General features: G+C 39.8%; 2 long non-coding RNA genes across 5 annotated transcripts in view; one reads left to right on the top strand and one right to left on the bottom strand.

Moving 5' to 3' along the window:
- The window catches only part of LOC121016259 (uncharacterized), a 249,064-nt gene that overhangs the window by 26,618 nt on the left and 200,741 nt on the right, over positions 1-21,705 (top strand). For all 4 annotated transcript variants that reach the window (XR_005784186.1, XR_005784185.1, XR_005784187.1 and 1 more), the window contains exon 2: positions 1,894-2,060. This is a non-coding gene — a long non-coding RNA (uncharacterized LOC121016259). The remainder of the gene's footprint in view (positions 1-1,893; positions 2,061-21,705) is intronic.
- LOC121016260 (uncharacterized) lies at positions 4,746-14,590 on the bottom strand. Its single transcript, XR_005784191.1, has 3 exons — positions 14,426-14,590; positions 10,612-10,767; positions 4,746-4,850 (listed from the first exon to the last, which is right to left on the bottom strand). It is a non-coding gene; the product is annotated as an uncharacterized LOC121016260 (long non-coding RNA).

Here is a 21,705-nt window from a genome sequence, read left to right as displayed (position 1 = left end):
CACATTCAAGTTCTTGAAGGGTCAAAATCTGCTTTCTTGGTGAACTGTCTCCATCCAACAAACAGTCAACGTGTTCTCCAAGAATAGTCAGCCAAGCTTTTTCTGTCGCTCTCTGAAAACTCTTCCAGACAGTTCTTAGTATAGTGCAACTATGACACAAATAATCATTGCCTATATTTAAATAATTCCCCGCTTCATTCATTCATTCTGTTATTTTATCATTTTAGATCAATATACCCATCATTACAGCAGATGTTGTAATGACTTAAAGATAAATAAGATGGTCTCTGCCTTGGAGTATCTTATAGTCTAATAGATGTGTGTAAGTGCAATGTGAACATTTTCACCACCAGGTTGTAAGCAATTGGAATGACTATAATTGTAGATTGCTGTGCTCTAACTAATGGCTGTTATCAACTGTTTTCTCCTCAATGGTTCAAATGGAAATAGCATCAACCAGCCTAGGCTTGTCCACAGACATGATTCCGATGGGCAACAGGGACAAAGTAGGGCTGGATCAGAGATAGTCTGTGCTCTGGTGATCATGAAAAATGGTCTTTGTTTTTTTATTAGTGTTTTGTTTTTCTCTTTGACAAGGTTCAAGAAAAGGTTCAATGCAAATATTTGATCTAACTGACAATAAAGCTTTTTAGGAGAGCCTACTAGACAAGGAAAATTTCTGCTTTTAATGTTTGCAGAAGTAACTTATCTTGGCCCTTTGTGAAGAAGCAGGAAATCTGAACAGACCTATGTAGCTTCAGTGTGCAGTTGAGGTTTTCAACCTTTACAAATGGCTTTTAGCTATTTATTTGAACATATAATTGTAGACCATATATTTCAAGGTACAGTTAATTGTGTTTGATTTAAAAGGCTGCTGTTTGGATACTTTGCTTTTGTTTTATGACCAATCAAATCACAAAACAAAAAACAAACAAAAAAACTTATCTGTGGGTAGTTTTTACCTTCATTGTATCTTTGCCTTTGAAAGAGAGGAAGAAATGGAAAATACGAGAGTATGGTCTTGTACCGTATCTTCACGTGCTTTTTTTTTTTAGTTCTTAGCCTTACCTAAGTATACACATTCAATTACCTCCTCTGACCAAACCCATGTCTGGACTCCAGAAAAAGAAGGGCTCCCTGCTGGAATGGACTCACACCACTAAGCAGAAGAAGGATGTAAATCTGGTGTCTGTTGCCGATCAGGATAATGTGGGTCCATTTTGCAGTAATACTGCTGTGGTGTTGGAAAATGACTTCAGCATTTTCCCCAGTGCATTTCATTCCACTGCATGTGCCTTCAGAAACATGCCCGATCACGTGATGGAGGTCAACAACAATGTAGGGTTTAGAAATTGTTGCTTAGAAATCACACTCACTTAAATACCTGAATCTGTCCATCAGCCATGCCATAGCTTATTCCAAGCTTGTGCAGAAGAATGATTTGCAATCTCCTTGCTTTTCATTTCAAGTAGCATCACTCACTTTAAGTCAGATATTCAGGCCTCTTCAGAAGCCTCCAGGGTGAAGGACAAGTAAGAAGAAGCTTATCAAATCTTTCACAACTGGGGCCAACTGTATCTATTGCATCAAATTTGTTACCTCTTTCTCTGATATTTTATTTTAAAATCACACATTCTTCCTTTCATGTGACAAATAATGAGGATTTTGCCACATAATTTCACAATCCCCATGGCTCTTTTTTGGCTCTACACATTTAATTGGTCACTCCCCAGGTTAAAAGCTGGGCCAAAATGACTGGGGTTAAGGGAGAGGATCTAATATTTGTTTTTGTAAGTTCTCCCCCTTTGAGTTATCTTCCCTCATCTTTTATCTTTTATAAGCTCAGGTTGCATAACTAAATGTTGGGTTTTTTTTTTCTTTTTCACTCACAAGGACTTACCAATTTGGGCTTCTTCCAGCGCTAAAAACCGATTACAAATATGAAACAGATTTTACTACTGGACTTGAATACCATATTAAAAACAAGAAGATCGTCAAAATAATTGAAAAAGATCCTCACCAAAGAATAGATGCAATGTGAATGGCAAGCTATCAAGGAGGTAAGAGGTAAATTTCTTAATAAAAACATGTTTGTCATGTGGTCAGGTGTATACCAATTATGACTGTAGGCTAAAGGTAGCATTCTTTCTCAGTTAAGGGTCAGAGAGGGGAGGATCATTTCTAATCAAAAAAACATACTGGATAATCCAGTTTCCTTTTTTTCTGGGTCTGTCCATCTAACTGTTAATTATAGAAATATTGCACAATGCTAGATTCTTTCTAAGGACATCATTTTAGGGGAGCAGTATGCTTAGTACAGGAAACATCCTCCACAAAAAAAACACTCCCAGAGACATTTACCAATTTCTTGTGCTTCATCTTGAAAGCACATCTTGAAAACCCATCTCCAGGATGACAAGGTAGCAAATCAGGGGCATAGGACAATAAAGCTCTTAAACCTTGTTTATCTTGATGTTGGAAGAAAGGACATTCAGTCCCCAAAACCAAAGGGCAGGAGATGGGTGGGAGGGTACCTGAGGTGAGCATGTGAAAGACTCTACCGAACAAGAATGTAACATGAGGATTTGAGGAGGTGGTGGAAATGATTTTTGAAAGGAATAATGGAGATTGAACAGTGAGTATGTGAGCTCCCAGAGTATGCTATTTGATAGGCTCAGGGTATTAGAAAATGAGAGAACGTATGAAATGTTAATAGTAATTGCTGTGCACTGCATTCTTGGATCTCCATTCTCCTCAATGAATGAGTAATGGGTGGTATCCCCCAATTTTAAATAAAATGTCACTTTGGGTCTGAACACATGGCTGCAGCCTTTATTTCACTCAGAAAGCAAATATTCAACTGGGTACCTTGGCAATGAGATTTCTTTTAAAATAAATACTAGTGTCTTCTCAGTGCCCAAGCCTCAGGGTAAGTACCAGATTTCCAGTTTTCTTCATGTGGCCAAGTTTGTAAGGAGCAAATGTTAGAAGAAGGTGTCAGCTTTAGCACTGGTGGAACTAGTTCAGTAACTAGGTGACTGAACCCAAGTCAGTCATCCGAGGTAATGCTGTGCACTAGTTGTGAACAGGACAGGACTTTGAAGTCATACAGATTTTGCACAAGTTACTTGATATTCATTAGGCATTGTTTCCCATATCTATAATGCTGGGCATTAAAAGAATCTTCCTCATTGGGCTTTTTAATGGCATAATGTATGTGAAGCTTCACAGTGAGGAGTTCAATAACTATCAGCCATTTATAGTTGTTACTGCTCTCAGGGTGGTGTCCTCACTTTCCTCATCTTCAACATGGAAGGATCAGATAAAAAATTTTTCTCTATGCTCCTTTCTAGTTCTAAAAATCATTTTTGTAAGTCCTCGGTGAGGCGCACCAACCACAAGAAACAGGTAATGTCAACGAGACAGCTCTTTTTGCCTTGAATCTCTTAGAAATATTTGACTTCTTTTAAAGTGCCCCATCCTTGGAGGCACCTGGATGGCTCAGTCAGTTGAGCATCTGACTTCAGCTCAGGTCATGAGCTGGCAGTTCTGAGTTCAAGCCCCACATTGGGCTCGCGCTGTTGTTAGCGCGGAGCCTGCTTTGGATCTTCTGTCCCTGGCTCTCTGCCCCTCCCCCACTTGCCGTCTCTCAAAAATAAACATTAAAAATATATATATATATCTTAAAAAAATAAAATGCCCTATCCTTGAGAGGGCCCAAAATTTCATTTAACATGTGCTTTACCAACGTGTACAGTTGTATACCTGTGTTGCTTGTACACTTTCTGAATAGGAAGAAAAGAGATATAGTTCTTCTCTTTCCATCTATAAACTGAACTATACCTGAAGCATTTGTGATTTACCCTATATGCATGGAGAAGTCGTTCTGCTTTTCCCTAGAAAATAGGTAGCCACCAAAATGTATTTTCCTTTTCCTTTTTACCCTCCTCTTCTTCCTTTTTTTTTTTTAAATTTTTTTTTCAACGTTTATTTATTTTTGGGACAGAGAGAGAGACAGAGCATAAACGGGCGAGGGGCAGAGAGAGAGGGAGACACAGAATAGGAAACAGGCTCCAGGCTCTGAGCCATCAGCCCAGAGCCCGACGCGGGGCTCGAACTCCTGGACCGCGAGATCGTGACCTGGCTGAAGTCGGACGCTTAACCGACTGCGCCACCCAGGCGCCCCATTCTTCCTTTTTAAAAAGATACTAAAACCCTAGTTCTTCTGCAATATGAAATAGTCTCAGAGACTTTTGAGCTATTTTTTTTTTTTTCTTTTTACTTGATTTTTTGTTGTTAGAATCTGGCCCACAGAAATGTAATACTGATAGACTTGTTGACTGGCCCTAGAATATATCACAGTCCCCAAATACATGAAATTAAAAAAAGAAAGAAAGAAAAAAGAAATCAACATTGTTCTGAAAGGAAGGTAGTTAAAATTCAGAAAGAGAGATTCTTTAATTAACTTAATAAAATTACTAATGGAAGCATTTTAACTGCTAAATTTAATTTACTTGTCAAGATATCAGGCTACAAAGAGGAGGGAAGAGTAGGAACTCTGCTTTCCATTATGATGTACTCTATTATAGAATAAATTTGCTTAAAATGAAATATATCACCAAAAGCCATCAATGACATCTTAATTTGGAACAGCCAGTTGAAAAGTAATTAGACTATGAAGCAATCAGTTCTAGTAAATCAGTGTTTCCCTTTACATAAACATACTTTTTTTTCTTTTCTTTCTTTTTTTTTTCTTTATTCTATTTATATACAGGAAAGACTTTCAGGTAGTAGGCAGGCAAAGATGCTGATTCTTTTGGCTGTCGGTGTTTTTACTTTACATTACCAAGCTGTCAAAACAAAATGTTTTATGATGGGTTTAAAAAATGTATAAGCATCTGATTTGATTTAATGTTTATATTTATATGTTGAACTGAGGAGAGTTTGCTTATCATAGGGGTTTAAAAGATTTACATTTGTCTGCTTCTTACTTCCAAAATGCTTTCCAGATCCGCAGGCAGCCCTGACACCTTACTTCAATGAATGAGGCTCAGTCAAAAACCAGAGAGGAGCCTTGCCTCTCCCTGCAGGGTCCCTCCTAAGTTATATAAACAAAGGTGGAAAATGTGGTTGCTAATGATACATGGATGGGGAGGGAGGTGGGAGTGGTTAAAATTATCCTTGTGTTCTATGTCTGACAGTTCACCATTAGTAATTTCTCAAAATGTAACTGGCCTTCCTAGAAGTGTGTTTGTTTATTATTATGAAAAGCTAATGAGGGGGATGGGTGAAACAGAAAATAGTCTAGATTTCTTCTGATTTTGAAAAGTTAACCTGATTTAGCTGAGGTGTCAAGAATCCCAGTATCCAACTCGTTTCTATTAGGAAGCTCTTTTGTATCTCTGTCTTTTCTGATCACCTTGGTAAACCTCTGAAGAAGACATTTTCAACTTCAATTTACAGACATAGAAATGGAGGCCCAGAGAGGTTAAGTGACTCGTGGAGATCGCAGAGGTAGTTAATGGAAGAGTGGGGGCTACAACAAGGCTTCGAGGCTCCTGCTACTCTTTCCACAACATCTGCTTCTGATGATGGAATCCCATCTGTTATATATGGAGGGGAAGAGGTGTGAGAAAAAAATAACTAGATGAGATATCAATCACTCGGCAAAATATTTATGAAGGACTTCATTCAGATATTAGGGGAGTCACCATTGTCACCAGCCCTGAAACATCAGAGGCGATGATGAATTATGCCAAAGAGAACATTAGCTCAGAAGATAGAGAGTACCTTGCAATGTCATGCTTGTGTTAGTGTGTATTACTCTCTAGTGGGAGAGAATGGCATGAGAGAGGAAAATAAAGGACAGTTTTTAGTGAGGAAAATAAGCTACACCTTGTTATGAAAGAAGAAATGTGGGGAAGCCTGTGAAACACAGGTCCAGGATGTGCCAGCATGCAAATCACTTAGCAGTATGCAAATGACCTCACCCTTATAGAGTAAATCATTTCCATTCTCTCCACTGCCTCTTTAGAAATGTGATCATTGATAACAGCACTACAAGGTACTATTCCTAGTTGAAAAACACATTGGGAGGAAATCTAGTATGTATGATACAATGAGATTATTAGCATTCATAATCGTAGATAGGTGTGAAGTAGCCTAAGACAATGTAGTCTAAGCGCAAAACAGACCTCTGTTGCCTGTAGCAGTGAGAGAACTGAACAGAGCACAGGGCTGCAGGCACCCTGCTTCCAGAATTCTAGTTAAAATACAGTTTGTCATCACCAATGGCTGCTCAAGATTCGTATATAACAGGACAATTGCCCTGGGAGTGGCGAAGGCAAGAACTATATGAAAATAGACAGAACAACTTAAAGTTAGCAAAGAAGGATAAGGAGAGCAAAAGTGGGAAATGAGATATTGCTAGTAAGAGACGTTGGATGGAGTAAGGAGGTCTTTTATAAATGTATCAAGGAAAAAAAGTGATCCTCAAGAGAAAAAAGACCAGTGAATAAATGAGAAGAGGAGGGTGTGAAATTAATGATGGCTGAGATATTGACCTCCTGCTTTAAGTCAGTTTTTAAGAGAAAAATGAGAAGAAAATTTGGACAGCTGGAAGGCAATAATGACTTTTAAAAATAGGTATCGACAAAGAGGATGAGGGGAAATTTAGAAAAAAATTAAACATTGTGGCATATACAGATTGTAAGCTTCAGATAATATGCTTCCCAGGGAATTAGATTTCCTGCCTACTAACTAGGCACAGATATGGAAGAAGAACAATACAAACTAAAAAAATGTCAGAAATTCCTCAAAACAAATGTGTTTCATATAACAATAGAATAATGATGGGGCTGGCTGGCGGAGCAAACACAGGATAGGGCCTCTTAGTGTTGTGTAAATTTTGGACGTACTTGGTTATGCCTATGTGGCAATTGCAATTTTTAAAAATTTAGGGAAAATTTTCTCTTTTATTTAGCAAGTAAGGAAGTAACCTCAATAACCCATGTCAGCTACTGTGTATTATGTACAAGAGATACTGTCATTGTCCCACAGGAGAAAATTGGAAAGTGATGCAGTTCCTAAAACATTACTGAAAATGTTGATTAAATATGTACATGAAATTGGAAAATTCAGAGTGCAATGAAAAAAAAGGATCTGAAAGAAAGTTTCAGATCCTAACAAAAATTTTAAGGCTAAATCCTTAATATCCAACTAATTCTTGGGAAGCTACTGGATACTTGGGAATAATCATTTAGGGAAGTTTTTGTTGATATTAGGTAATGCATTTTTGTAGGATAAAGATACAACTGGTAGTATTGGAGTTTTAAGGAGAGTAATTTATTGGAAGTGCATTCATTTTTATAAGTTTTTATTTACTTTTATTTTTTAATGTTTGTTTTGAGAGGGAGAGAAAGCATGCAAGCAAGGGAGGGACAGAGAGAGAGGGAGAGAAAGACTCTGAAGCAGGCTCTGTGCTGTCAGCACAGAACCCTACACGAGGCTCCACCCCAGGAACCGTGAGATCATGACCTGAGCCAAAATGAGTGAGCCACCCAAGCACCCCTTTAAAGGTTTATTTTTAAGCGATCTCTATACCCAACATGGGGCTTGAACTCACAATCCCGAAATCAGGAGTTGCATGCTCTACTCGCTGAGCCAACCAGGCACCCCATGGATGTGCATTCTTAAAGGAAGATTGTGTCTTGGAATATTTGCCCCTGAACAGTTTCCTTGGCAGTCCTACATATGGGCTTAGTTGACAGACTGTAGTCATTGGCTTCTTGATTTCTCTCATTTTCAATGTCCTTTTTTCTCTTTCCCTCTTGCTCTTCAATAACTAGAATCTGAGATTTGTGGTATACCATGCCACTGATGCACTGTATCCACACTCTACAAGAACTCTGCAGCACCTACCTTCAAGCTGTTTACAGTCATAAGTCAAATGTAGTTTATTGTCAAGTCAGTACCACAGTGAGGAAGTGTAGAGGAGTTTGAAATCATATGCAAAGGGATGTGGCAAAGAAAAGGCTTGACCTCCTCCCTGAAGTTTACATGGATTTTAGTCACATTGGCACAAAGTGGGGAGAGAGAACATTCCAGAGTCTGCAGCAGTTAGAGCAAAGGTCTAGACTGAAGTGCATCTGCACAAGGGGGGTGGGAAATAGATCTTTTCTGGTGGAGCAGATTCTTAAAAGGCAGCAGATGCAGCTGTGATGTGGTAGGACTGTTTGTAATCTGAAGACCTGGACACAAATCACTGCTCTTTTGGAAAAGTCATTTTATCTCTCTAAATCTCATAGTCTCAATTTGTAAAATAAGAGCCATATTCTCCCACAAGGCTGCCCTGCTGGGTGCCAGCCAATAGTAGAGTCATGGGTTTAAAGCAGCTATATGATCAGCTTCTTGCTTTGCTTATGCTGGCATTCTGTTCCTCAACAGTTACTTTGTGCCTAAAAGGCATTTGACTCCTGGTGTATTACAGTTAAGCCATTTACTTTTGCTAATTTATGGTTTCATATTCCTTCCAAGGTTTTTAAGCAGTTTCAATGTTTTCTATTAATTTTTGATATTTTATTATAATCATTCCCAAGTGGGATGGGAGGGAGATAACCCACTTCCCCATTGGATTATGACTGTGAAGTTAAGGCAGAGAACTTATGCTGAAAAAAGAGGAGATTCAACTCCATCTATAGAATGTTGGAGACTCTGGGGGTGCCTGGGTGGCGCAGTCGGTTGAACGTCTGACTTCGGCTCAGGTCATGATCTTGCAGTTCGTGAGTTCGAGCCCCACGTTAGGCCCTGTGGTGACAGCTCGGTGCCTGGAGCCTGCTTCGGATTCTGTGTCTCCTTCTTTCTCTGACCTTCCCTCACTCACACTCTGTCTCTCATTTGAATATAAATAAACATTTTAAAAATTAAAAAAAAAAAAAGAATGTTGGAGACTGATGACTAGAATAGTGGCAGATTGTGAGTGCAAAGTGGGTGTACATAGCTGATTATTTTACATAAATCACACCCCAAATCCAATAAAGAACCCAGTCCTCATCATTGAAAGTGGTTTCTGAGTCCTACTGAAGAAGGGAAAGAGGGGTGGAGAAAGGAAAAGGAAGAAAGATAGAAAGTAAAAGAAAAGAAGGAAAATAAAAAAGAAAAACACATAAGAAATAACATTTTTTAAGAATTCATTTTGAAGCTATGTTGTATCACTTGGGTATAATTACCCACAGATGAAAAAGATCTTCATTTCACTTTTCATGTTTTTCTGTTCCTCTTCTCTACATTCCTCTATTTACAACAACCTCACCCTTCTCTATTGCAACAAAAAGTGAAAAGTGTTGGTCCATTTTTTGTTGTTGTTTTCATTGGTAGTTTTAGTAAAATCATTATACATAGAAAATTCTTTTTTAAATCCTTGGTTTCTTAATTTCTGTACTCTAGAACTTAGTCCCAAACTCTCAGGAAATCAAAGTAGCTTAATAAGTCAATGTACATATAGACAGAACTGAAAATGCCTGACTAAAATCCTAGATATTAATAAGTAACAGATAATGGTAAAAAAGATATTCCTCTTAGTTGGAATAAATGCTATTTGTTATAGTTATTTTCTCATGTGGCTACCATATAGTGTTTTAAAAGGTTACTTCCATATTTCAGACAATTGGACCTAACTTATGGCTCAGAAGACATGAAAAATAAAATTGTGTATGATTCACTAAACAATAATATAAGGAATGCTACAAACTGAAACTTGTAAGAGTCAGCCAAAGCTATACTCAGAGGTGAAGTAATAGCATTAAATATTTCATTTCCTTGGGGAAATATAGGATAATTATGAATGAGTTAAAGAAGACCTCTGGAAATTAAATATAAAGCTATGAGGAAATAAGTAATGAAGATAATAGTAAAAGAATCTACTAAACATAGTAGAAGTGATTAATCATCTCTAGGTATTAGCAAAAAACTATTTTATTTATATAACAATGCAATGTTTATACTTATCATAAAAATTAAAATATATTATCATATAATATATTTATAATGTAATAATATATTATTAATTTATTTTGTAAATAATTTTATTAATTGACAAAACCTTGTCAGTTTTAATAAAGGGGGGAGCCACAAATGAAATTAGAAATGGGAGCATGGATTTTTAAAATAGATTCAGGGACAATAAAAATCGTAAGAGAGTTGTGCAAAGTTATGTTCCAATGAGTTTGAAAATCTCAATGAAACGAAACTATTTTGGAAAAATATAAATTACCAAAAATGTTTAGGAATAATTGAAAAGAAAGAATTAAAGCAGTGGCCAAAAATGAAACTAAATAACTAACCAGCTAAATACAATTTTAAATAGTTAGTGTATTACAAGTGATTAGTGTATTTAAAGTATTAGTAGTAAAACAAATCCTGGGAACTTCAAAGCCCAATTAATTTTAAATTAATACTAAATGTAGAAAAATATTAAAAACTACCTAATTTTATGATACTAGTGTTACTCTGATACCAAAATAGTGAAAGGTAGTAATATAATACAATAAAAAAATTTATAGACCTCTCCCACTTGTAAATATAGGTACAAAAAATGAAACAAAGTGATTCAACAGTTTGTAATATGAATGGTCTTCTCATCATGGTGTGGTGGGTAGGCTCAGTGTTCATTTCAGAAGGAGGTGAGGAGGTCATTGCATTTTTTATTCTTTATCAGAAGAGGACTCAGTCTTGGAAAAGTGACAGGCAGGTGGAGTAGCCTCATCAACGCTGTGACCAAATTGAAGATCACAGAAACAATTAGAATGTGTCTTCAGGAAATGATTTGATTCTGCATATATTTGCTTCAATACAAGGACTGGGGTTAAAGTCATGAAGCAGTCAATAAAGCAGCAGCTTTATTTTTGGTTGCTTCTACTATTTTTAAAGTCAATGTTTACTTCACAGAACAATTATAAATCAGTGTTCTGTATTAAATCTCCAATATAAACAGTCCATGTGGTAGGCACTGCATGCAGTTCAAAGAGGTCAAAGTAATTGTTAGTTGTCATAAACCTCATGCAAGGTGGGCACCTCCATTGTACTTGTTAGTGATCTGGTTCCTTCTCTTTCCACTGCATTATACCCATTTCAAAGATCTATTTCCCTCTCCTCCTCCCCTTCTCCTTTCACTCATCTCTACTTCCCTCTCCTTTTCCTTCTCCCTCTCTCTGTCCCTCTCTGTCTCTCTCTCTCTCTCTCTCTCTCCTTTCCTTCCCCACCCATATGTCTCTGATTCTTTGAATTTTGGGGGGAATTTGGCAAGCAGAGCCTTTGTCAAGAGAAACCTGAATGGCACCCTCTTGCAGAGGAAAAAGCTGCCTTTAAGTGCCATTCTTAATTTATGGGTAAGAGCTGCTACTGTACCTGTGTGAGGTTCCCACGAGAATTTCACTAAATGTGTCTCTGCCAATACCAATGACCGAAAGAGACCTTCCATTAACTTCTGAATTAGCCAAATGGGACAGAGCTTAATCTAATATGTGTTATTTCATTTTCTAGGTTACTTGTTTTAAAGGAAATAAAGTATACTCATAGGCTGTCTAAAACTGTCCTGGGAGATGTGCATGGAAGGACTCCATCTAAACAGTATTGGCTTCTGTGAAAGCTGGGTGCATGCCTGAGGGCCCAATTTAGCTTGGTGGATGCCTTTCTCACAGTAGGCAAAGCAAACCCCTAATTCCAAAGAGCTCTGAGAGAAATTACACATTCGTGAAAATGATGAGCGCTTGTGCTGAAGTTTTAAGATGCTGTAATAAAGGAGCTTTTTCCTGTCTTGATACCTCCACCAATGCCTATCTGACTTCTGCGTGGAAGTGGCCTTCCTCACAGTAACTGTGATCTCTCCTCTTTGGCCTGGTATGACAGTGCTATGAGCAGTCTGGCCGTCATCAGAAGCAGATTGGAAACTGCTTCTGAAACCTCAGAATTCAGACTGGCTTCTGAGGAGGCGGAGTGGTGTAGTGGAAAGAGAACCAAACTCACTGCCTGTAGACTGAATTTCTTTCTCAGCTGAGCCCAAAGCAGCTGAGTGACCTTGAACATAAGTCCCCCTGGGCCTCAGTATCTTTATCTATCAGATAGAGTTAATAATATTTGCTCTGCCCATTTTCCATGATTATTATATTGATCAAATGAGATAATGAATATAAAAGTGTTTGCAAACTACAAAGCTCCTATAGAAATTTAAATTATTTTTAGTGTGATGTGGCATATGGAATGGTCCAACAGGTTTCTGAGATCTTGTAGGTATCTTGGCAATGTCTTCTTGACTGTCTAGGATTTTCATGAAAGCAAAATTTGCTAAACAGAGCTAGATGCATGCAGCTCTCTCTCTTTTTATAGCCCTCCTTCCCAACTGCCAACCCTATTCATGGGACTTAGGAATGTGCCAAGGTTAGAAGACTCAGACATGGGGTGTGAGCCATAACTTCTAAATCAGTTCTGGAAGGATGCCAGACCATCAGTTTAGAAAAGTGATTTGAGTGTCTTCCTGAGGACAAAGAATTACTTAGAGAGTGTATCTTTCAAGAACATGTTATTGAAACTTGGAAAAAAAGAGTTTTAAAACATGAGAACACTAGTATTAAAGGCACTCTAAACCAATTACAGCATATTTACTTGGATTTCAATGGGCGGGATACCCTTTTCATTATTTGCAAGCTTCAAGAACATTAGAAACACTTCACTGAAGACAATGTAATATCCAAATCTGAAGTAGGCTGTTGTTTGTCCATTTAATCCACTTTCTTGCTTTTACCTTCTTCATGAAGGCAGAAGAGCACTTATATGTTTTTGGAATGCACAATGTACCCTGAGTAGGCAGTGTACTTTTGGATAGTTAGCACCCTTTGTCCCCTGAAAAAAAAAAAATACGTATTATATCCTCCTTACCCTACCCTGTAGTTGCTGTGTTGGAATAGGAGCCATGATAGGGACAGGTTTATACCCCTGAGCCCTTAGCGCAGAAAGACCTTGTCATTTCCAAGAGCTTAAAGATCATTCTGCATGCTTCAGGGAGTTTCCTTGAGGCCATGGATGATAGATGGGGATAAAAGGCATAGAAGCCTGAGGGAGACTTATGTTCAGAGGTGCCCAGTATTTTAAAGATTTGTTATCCACAAGGCATTGACTACCTTCAGGTAATGTGAGGGCCTTCCACATTTTAGTACCCTTTAGCCAGATGATGGTCATTGAACGGAGAAAGAATATCTACATTTTTTTCCTGATTGCTTCTCTGTATGGGTTTGAAGTGAGTTTGGGGACCCTAAAGTGCACTGGTGAATCGCTGCATATCATCAACTGTGGCCCTTTTCTTCATGCCAACAGAAAAGGCCCAGTCTATACAGGCTTTTCTTTGGATCTTGTTTTTCTCTCACTTCTCTGGGGTAGAGGACTCTCCCACTTAGAAGGGTCTTGATAATCTGTCCTGCCAAACAGTGGCTTGTGGTGCCTGCCTATTTTATGCCAACTTCCCAAGCCTTACATGCTTCAGTGGTACCCAGGTCCTGCTTCAGTTTGGATGGACCCATCCTAAGCATCAGCACTTGACTCCGAGTCTTTTGACAGTAGGACTTCTGGGTCCCACCTGCTGGAGTAGCTCCCAAGAGACCACAGCCAGAGTGAGGGGGCCTCTGCCAAGGTTTCTGAGGCTTCCTTCCCTCTTGGCTCTCTTCTTCTCACTGACCGCCTGGTCAGCATTTGATTCCTCCCTCTGTTGTCACTATCTCTGTGACTTCAAGCCAATTACGTCATGCCCCTCCAGAGAGATAACTCCCCATCTTCTTAGGCAGGGAAGGATAGATGCCATCACACTCAGATTCCCTAATTAAGTCATTATAATAATGACTTAAGCACACAGTAAGGTCAAAGGTCCAAGTTGGTTCGTAGTCAATAGCAGGATGTTGTTTCACAAAATCATTCAAAGACCTCAGCTAATGGTAACTCTGCTCTTGGCAACATGTAGTTTCCAAGGCCACAAAGTCATAAGGGTTCTAGTCTAGAAAAGAAGAAAAGGCACATGGGGAGCCCGTACCCTCTTAAAGGTGGTGGTCCAGAGTGGCACACATCACTTCTCAGCCTAGAGCATTGACAGATACTACCCATAAAGCCATGCGAGGGGCAGGGTGGCTGAGAAAGCCATATCTCAGTAAGAGCTCTGAAGTGTGGAAGGAGAACAGGAAGGAGGACATTTTGGTGCACAGCTCCCTCTGCAACACATAGCATGTCTGGCTAGGTTTCCTAGGTTACTATTATATGTAGTTGTAGCGAGCATGGGCTACTTTTCAATTTTCTTCTGCCACTTACTAGTTTCATGATGATGAATAAGTAACTAAACAGCCTGTGCTTCAATTTATTCATCTTTAAATGGAGAGAACTTAATACTTACCTGGTAGGATTATTGTGAGGACTGAATGAGTTAATTCTCACAGGGCTTAGGAGAGAACAAGGTGTCTGTAATCACTCAATACATGTTAGTCATTCAGTCAACCTTCTGTGAGTTCCTGTTAAGATTCAAGATTGAGGCTTATGGTAGAATGGGGCATTTATACTCTTTGTGATGACTTGTGAAACAGGGTGTTTCTGTACTTCATAATGGCTTAGTAATAGCAATGCCCTTTCCCTGAGGTCATAAACAATCTAAAATTCTAAATGCAGATTCCAAGTAAGAGACCGAGAGAGGGAGGGAAGAAAGGAAGGGTAGAAGGAGCAAGACAGACAGACTCCCTGTTGGCCTGACTGAGCCATACTTGGAACTGTCCTGCAGTGGGAACTTTCTACCCAGGCTTCATTTGTTCCCCTTCATAAGGTCAGACCTACACTCGGGTCTGAAGGCTCTACCTGCCTTCTCCAACTCCCTCTCCTTCTGCCCCTGTAGGCATCTCCTCTACTAAACTTCTCCCACATTTAATCCCATTTTTGCATCTGCTTCTCAGAAAAGCCAAATAACACACTAAGTATTTCACATATATGTACTCAACATAAAATGAAGCTCTCCCCAGTTATCCTTATGCAAACCCCAAGAAACTCTCTCTCCAGTTTTGTGTAACATTACTCAATAGAACATTTCATTTATGCCAACATTTCATTTATGTAGGCAGTGGCTAGTTGCCTATAACAGGGCTACCTTCTTCAGGGTACAGCCTGGAGAACATGTACAAAGAAGATGAAAAAGCCTGTCCTACTGCTGGACGTAATGCCTTTGGACCTTAAAGCATGCTGGCTTGGGACAGACAGTGCCTGCCACAGGGCCACAGAGGGATTGCATGGTGGCGAGGTGCACCTGCCGGCTCCTCTGTGGCAGCGTGTTTTGAGCAACGGTGAGTGAGCATCTGCCTGGCACTGTGACAGGTGCTAGGACTACATAGACAAAGTCCCACTCCCTGCCCTCACAGGGCTCACAGGCTGGCTGTGGGCCGACAGTACAACAGGTAGTTGCAATTTCTCTTGTTGGGTGCTAGGTGAGAATAAATTCTGGGTGCTGAAGAATTATAGGAGAGGGCAATTTATGAAGGAGGGAGTCAGGGTGGGTGTCCTTGGGCAGGTGAAAGCTGGGCTGTGAGCTCCTCGGTTTTGACTAGAGGCTGAAGGGAGATGAAAAGCAGATGGTGTCCAGACTGGAGGGCATGACAGAGTGGGGAACATCCAGTCAGAACATCCAGTCGGCCTGGAGGGTGGGCCGGAACCAGATTTAGTGCTCTATGGGGAGAACTGTAAAAACAACTGTAATATAGTGTGATGGATGCCATCATAGGGCCTTAGAGACAACAAGGCTATTGTCACCAGAGGAAGGGAGGTGTGCTGAGAGTCTTTTAAGACCCTGATATCGGAAGGGCTTGACGGAAATTACAAAAAATGGAGAAATATTAAAAACATATTTTTCAACTTTCAGTTAGCCACCTCTTGGTGGCTCAGTTTGCTGCTTTCTGTAAAAAGTAGTATTTCCTTTTATTTGTTCTGAAATTCTATTCATTAAGCTTCAGGGGATGGGGTGTATGTAGTATGGGGTATGTGACCAGACACTTAATAGTAACATCCTGAACATGAACTTTGTTAATGATTTCATATACAATCAATCCTTTAAAAAATAATGAATTTTGTCATGCTTTCCTTTAGGCTTTATCATTATATAGTGAAGAGCCCTGCTTCTTTATCTCTCCCTTTCGTGTTCTTCCCCTCTTCTTTTTCCTCATCTCTTCTGCCTACTTGGTCATCTTCTACTCAGTCAAGCTGTGAACAGGTGGTTTCCAGCTTTGGGGCCCCCTGAAGGTGTGAGAAGCTCTTTGCTCTGTCTGTGATTCCCTCATGCCAGCCAGGGTAACCACATTTGACCATCACCCTCTGAACACTTGGCTTTCAGTGGAACCCTGGGCTATGTGCAGATATGACTCCGAATAGCATCCCAGCTGCTGTATGGACACAGCACCCCTCCCTCTCTCACCATTTCTGAGAACATTTGGCCCCATCCCAGTCCTGGAAAATGTTCTGTAGTACGTGGGTCCATGGAGCAGCTTAGAGTTCCTAGTTGGCTATTCCTACCTAATGATGTTACGTGCATTTCTGGCTCCTTCCTCATTTGGCCTTTTGGGTAAGCTGACCCGGAAATACTGTTAAAGGTCCCCTGTAGGAGCTTGCTGCTGGGCTCAGATCTTTGGAGTAAATCAACCTCACTAGACAAACCCAGAATATGAAAAGCTCTGTTTATCTGTCAAAACCCAGAGTCTTCAGTGACATGCTTTTAAAATAGCATGCACCTTATGTATAAAAATATTGTTCCATTTCTACCTAGCTTTCCCAGGAATGCTTGTATTATGTAAAATAAGACACACCTGTGTAGTTTCCCAAGGCTCCGGGTCCTGTTGCTTCTACTGCTGCTACATTCTTCCGCTACTGAAAATAAACGTGTGAAAGGCTTGCCACACACCGGGATATTTTATTTTAAGCTAATTGGACACAAATAATTTTAATTTGGGTTATGATCCAAGTGAAGCTGCAAGTGAACTCCTATTTTAAGCCAAATCCATCTCTCTAAGTGACCCCACCAGATTTTTTTCTGCCATTGAAGAGCGTGCTCCTTCTCACCCTTTTAGATTCTGCTAGCACAGATATTCTTTAAAAAACAGGTAGGCTTCTCCGGGCTATGTGGTTCTTCTTTGTCTGCCTGGTGCTGTTGAAGGGCAAAGGGCATTTGAAAGCATTGGTCTTCACATAATGCTACCACCTTGCTCTTAGCTCCTTCCATCACCACATGAAAGTTGCCGTGAAAAAACACACATCAAAGAACGAGTCCCATTGAAAAGGCGAGTGCTGCCTGCTGAGCTGGCATTCAGAGCCAGGGCTTTTGTTTCAGTGGTGACTCTGACTCTCCTCCACCGAGTTTCCTGTTAACTCTGGTGCGGGTTCTGACTCTCTCTTGATGATATTGGAGTGTGTGTTTGTGGCACTCACTTTTAATCAGTGCATTTGAGTTTCTGAAGTAAGAACTTCTTTCTCCAGCAGGTTGAAACTTTTGAATGGAAACATCATGTTTGGCTAGATTTGAACCTAATAGTCCAGTGATACGATTTTAAATCCGGGTCCCCAAATTTAACGCACATTTCGGGAAGGGAGATTTTCCTTTCTTATTTTCTTTCTTCTTTTTCCCCTTTATCGATGGTTTGATAAGTATGCTCATCTTTTGGAGGGAGAGATGCTTCCTTGAGAAGGGTTTATGTAGGGACTATGGCAAGAGGCAGTGTGTCTGGCTCTTTGCATCCAACTTGGTTCTTCCTGCTTTGCCCCCTCCCCTCCTCACCACTCTATCTGCAGAGTGTGAGGGATGAAGTCTCTGGCTGAGCCACCGATCTTCAGCCAGTGGGCATCTGCTGCTAGTTCAGAAGGTTAGGCTGAGGTGGGCATTACATTACACACAGAGACTTACAAGTCTCTGAAAATGTCATAGATATCTCTTATCAGGTTGCCCAGCCAGCCACAGGTGGTTAGCGGGATGCTCTTCTGCTATATCTTTGCTAATGGGCCATCATCTGTCCCTTTTCAGGGTTCCAAACCACCATTTACTTAAGTGGCAGCCAGAACCCGCATTAGATGCAGTTATGAACTAGACAAAGCTGGCCTTCCCAGACTTGTCCTTGGTCCTCTTTTGCTCTTCTCTGCACTCTATCCCATTGTCCTTCAGACCTTTCTTACTCTGCAAACAAGTTCATATAGTCAATAATATTGTAATAGCTTTGTATGGTGGCAGATGGTAACTATACTTATCATGGTGGGTATTTGGTAATGTATATAAATGTTGACTCTTCATGTTGTACACCTGAAACTAATATAACATGGTGTGTCAACTATGCTTCAATTAAAATAAAAAAAAAAAACAAGTTTTCAGTTTTAGAGCTTTGTGGAGTTCAGTGCGGAACTTAGCTTGTCCACTGCTTTCCACAGTTGATCTACATAGAGCCTTTTCCTGGCTCCCAATCTCTACCCTGTGCTCCAAGCAGAGCATTGCTTCTATTCTTAAGCATTTTTATCTACTAAACATTAATGAAGAATTAAAGGTTGACTTAGGGAAAGAATACTGCTAGAATGCTTCTGAAATTCACCCGTTCTATTCCAACACTGTCATTTGATAAATGAGGAAAATGATTTCCAGGATGGTTATAATTCTTGACATAGTTAGTCTGGTGGCAGAAACAGAATTAAAAACCAGATTTCCTAACGTCATCCTCGTGTCTTTTCTTTTATATCACCCTGTGCAAAAATATTTTTGACCCTTGGGGCTTTTGCATTTTGAAAGGAGTTAGAATTTAAGTTCATGTTTGAAAGAATTTATCAAACCCTATAAGTAAGCTTTAGGCATAAGCCATCAGATGGAGAATTTGTGTGCTCATATGTGCAATGACAGCTTCAGGATTCTCCTGGAGACTGAAATTACACAGTATAGGGTGGCCTCTTGCTGCTCTCCCCAAGTGGTGGCATCCCAGGTGCTTCCTCTACCTTTCTGCAGCAGGAATCACAAGCATTTGCTACCTAGTTGCAGTGCCTCTGTTCCATGAGAATTTTAAATCCGAAGCAGCTTCTTCTGCGGTGATTATTACGCCTCATGAGAAGATTCAGGAGCATGCTCGTGAATGAGTATGAGAGAACATGAAGTCCTCCAGAAAATCTGAAGTCAGCTCCACCATATCAGATTGTACCAAGTATATGCAAACCCTCTCTGAGAGTTCCACAAAAATGTCCATTTAAAACTCACTTGTTTAAATCTGGATTTCTTCCCTCATCAATTCTTCACAAACCTTCATTCCTTAGCGATATCTCCATGAAACAGTGTATGTCCACTCTTGGATAACAGTTCTAAGAATAGTTCATTTCTACCTGTGCAAATCCAGCCTACATTCTAGAAAGACATGTGGCTTTCTTGAGAAATAGACGAGTTCCTTTGAAACTTTTGCTGCTATTCTTAAGGTGTCTTGTGCACAAAATGATCTTTCCATACATTCATATAATGCTCCATTAATATATAAAGCATTATAAAATACATTATTTTGGCAGATTCTCAAACCCAATCAGCCAAGTAGGTAAAGCAGTTGGAGTCAGGATGTTGAGTTAGAAAGGTGGAACCATTTTTCAGGATGGGAACCCGAGTCTATATTAATAAGCTTTCACATTTTGGGAAGCGGTCCCCTGCTGGAAAACTGAATTGCCACAGTTAAGTGAAAGCTGTAATTAATGCACTACTCTTACTGTCCAGCAGGAGGCGATAGAGTTAAAGTTGGCTTCCCATTTTCTACATAATTTTTTTTTAATTTTTATTTTTTTATTTATATATGAAATTTATTGTCAAATTGGTTTCCATACAACACCCAGTGCTCATCCCAAAAGGTGCCCTCCTCAATACCCATCACCCGCCCTCTCCTCCCTCCCACCCCCCATCATCCCTCAGTTTGCTCTCAGTTCTCAACAGTCTCTTATGCTTTGGCTCTCTCCCACTCTAACCTCTTTCTTTTTTTTTTTCCTTCTCCTCCCCCATGGGTTAATTTTTAAGCAGCGCAACCTTCCCCCGGTACCTTTCTCTCATACTCAGGTATCGTTTCCCTCCACTTCAACCCTATCTTCCTTATACTCCTGACCTCCCACTTTTTTTTTTTTTTCTCAACGTTTTTTTTTTTTTTTTATTTTTTTTTTTATTTTTGGGACAGAGAGAGACAGAGCATGAACGGGGGAGGGGCAGAGAGAGAGGGAGACACAGAATCGGAAACAGGCTCCAGGCTCCGAGCCATCAGCCCAGAGCCCGACGCGGGGCTCGAACTCACGGACCGCGAGATCGTGACCTGGCCGAAGTCGGACGCTCAACCGACTGCGCCACCCAGGCGCCCCACCTCCCACTTTTTTAAATCTTGATTTTGAAGTGGAAGGATGGAACTGATGCTGATGTGTAAATTTTACCTGATGTTCTGCTATCTTCATTCACTCATTCAAAAAATATTTAATCAGCTTCTATGATGTGCTAGATACTAGAGAGCAGGGTGGAGATATTACACTGAACAAAACAGATACAATTCCTGCCTTCATGGGGCTTGCATTCCTGGGGTAAAGGCAAATGTTCTATCACTCCAGGGTTTCGCTTGCAAGCAATCCATTTTAAAATCGGTTAACTAAAGCAAAAAAGAAATTTATAATTGCTCCGGAATCAATAGGAAGCTTAATAGCAAGTTCAGGTTCTGAAATAGGCAAGACCTAAATGTAGCTAGGCAGCAGGGCAATGGAGACGAAGGTCTTCTGGAATAGTCTTGGTAATGCATGCTGCTGTCACCAGTGTGTTAGACGCTTGGTGCTAATGCAGTCCCATTCTCAAGGTCACTCTGAGTGATTTCTCAACTATTTCTGTGTCTTTATTTTACTTCCTTAAGATTTAAAATCTTGAGTTGGAATGTTATATTGTCTGAGCCTACTCTTTAGCTGCTAGCCATGTAGAAAGGGATATCTGAACTCTTCGTACCTGCAGTGGGAGGCAAAGCTCATCCTTTCAACAACACACACTTGTTATTCTACCTCAAGCATTATATTCTTTTGCAATTGTGAAGGGCAATGTGAATCATGATAAGAAGTTTTAAATATTATACTAAGTGCAACAGGAAGCCACTGAAGTGCTTTAAGATAGAAAGTGATAGGTGTCAGTTTACATTAGAAAAAGAAATTTCTATGGCATTTTTGAAAGCCCCAAACAGGAACTTGACAGCAATATACTTCCCACAGACATTGGAAAACTAGCTTTTAATTATTTATATTTGACTTATTGTTATTTATTATCATTATTATTATTCTTACTATTTTAGAGAGAGAGTGGGAAGAGGGGAGAGAGAGAGAGGGAAGGAGAGAATCTTAAGTAGGCTCCATGCCCAGCACAGATCCTGATGTGGAACTCGATCTCATGGACCCTGAGATCATGACCTGAGCTGAAATCAAGAGTTGGACACTTACCCAACTGAGCCACCCAGGTGCTCCTATAATTATATAATTGTTAGAGTAATATATGTATGTTATATTACTTTAGAGTAAGTAATGCTAGATGCTGTAACAATGCCCAACTCTTAGTGGCTTATTTTATTTCTTATTCACATAAAGTCCAATGCAAGTGTTGCTAGTTTCCAAGTGGTCTTCAATATGGTCCTTCAGGGA

The sequence above is a fragment of the Herpailurus yagouaroundi genome, unplaced genomic scaffold, assembly GCF_014898765.1.
Source record: "Herpailurus yagouaroundi ecotype Mexico unplaced genomic scaffold, PumYag 210, whole genome shotgun sequence".
NCBI classification, from domain to species: domain Eukaryota; kingdom Metazoa; phylum Chordata; class Mammalia; order Carnivora; family Felidae; genus Herpailurus; species Herpailurus yagouaroundi.
Note: the sequence above shows the minus strand (reverse complement) of the source record. Positions and strands in the feature narration are given on the sequence as shown.